General features: G+C 53.7%; 1 pseudogene; it reads left to right on the top strand.

Moving 5' to 3' along the window:
• Nucleotides 1-560: 560 nt before the first annotated feature.
• Nucleotides 561-778, top strand: LOC130309666 (U2 spliceosomal RNA; annotated as a pseudogene).
• The last annotated feature ends 504 nt before the right edge of the window (nt 779-1,282 follow it).

The raw sequence follows: 1,282 nt of genomic DNA, 5'->3' as shown, positions 1-1,282 counted from the left end.
TGTATGTAACCAAAGGGATTTGTGATGTCACCTAGAACCTTCACAGCAGCGACAGCTTTATGAGGAGCATCAGCACTGCTCTGCCTGAGCAGAACCATCACCGCCATAGGTTGTCAAATAACCCGGATTTAACCCACACAGGTAAGTCCAATGGGGTGCAGGCATGTCCTCTATGCTTACAGCTTCCCGTGGGTGTTGGTTTGATACCGTTTGGGGACAGCCAAGGAGGCATCTGCAGGCAACAAAGGTAGGTGTGTGCTTGTGTGTGTGTTTCCTATGCAGATCCTAAGCCCAGTGTCACATGCAAGTAGGAGGAGTAAGAAGGGTTCCTGGCAAATCCGGGTTATGGATTGCATTTAAAAAGGCCCCGTGGGAGTGCAATGGGCCCCTGTCTTGCTGCTTAGCAATAATGGTATGGGTTTAGGTTCTGCTGTGTGTACTGGTGGTTGACTGCCCCCCAGCCCAGAGTGTGCATGGAAAATTGTCTGGCAGCCTCCCTGACAGCAAGCAGTGATAGTGCCCATGAAGGGGACCTTGTTGGGCCCGCCCCTTTCACGGTTATCGCTTCTCGGCCTTTTGGCTAAGATCAAGTGTAGTATCTGCATTTGGTCTGGTCGGAAGGTGTCTGTGGTACCCCGCTTCTCGGCCTTGGGGGATTGTCTCTCCTTACGGAGGGACTTCACCCCCTTGCTGCTATTGGGGAGCGGGCTTAGTCCACAGACAACGGGTTGCGATCCCCCTGTCTCTGGGACCTTGTGTCTCAGAAGGCATTTTCGGTACGTTGAGCGTTACCTGTAGCTTCGGAAGCACCTAGGGTACCCCCGACCTCTGCCTTGGGTAAGGGTTCCGCTTTTATAGCGGGATTCCGAGCCCCTGCTGCTATTGGGGAAGGGGCTTAGTCCCTGGGTGTGGAAGATGCCGTTCTCCTGGGCTTTCCCCTCTGGGGAAATGTCGATGCGAAATACCATCCGCATAGAGGTGTCGGAGAGCCATCGTCAGTTGAAGAACCTCCGCTTCATTGCGGAGGTGATTCTTCTTGACTACTTCCGCCTCAATAGGGAGGACATCCTGTGTCTAAATGACCAGGAAAGCCGTGGCCTGTATACCGTCACCTTCACGGCCACGGCGTGTTGCGATAACATCTATGCAACCTTGTCTGGTGCGGACCAGAGGGACGATCGACTCGACGGTCTTTCGTTCCAGTTCCTCTATGGTGAGGAACATATACCGTTGGTGGTGGCTATGCACAGCCCTCATGTGACCACGGAGGATATAGCCACTT

The sequence above is a fragment of the Hyla sarda genome, unplaced genomic scaffold, assembly GCF_029499605.1.
Source record: "Hyla sarda isolate aHylSar1 unplaced genomic scaffold, aHylSar1.hap1 scaffold_1530, whole genome shotgun sequence".
Taxonomy (NCBI): Eukaryota; Metazoa; Chordata; class Amphibia; order Anura; family Hylidae; genus Hyla; species Hyla sarda.
This window is presented reverse-complemented; position numbering and strand designations above follow the sequence as displayed.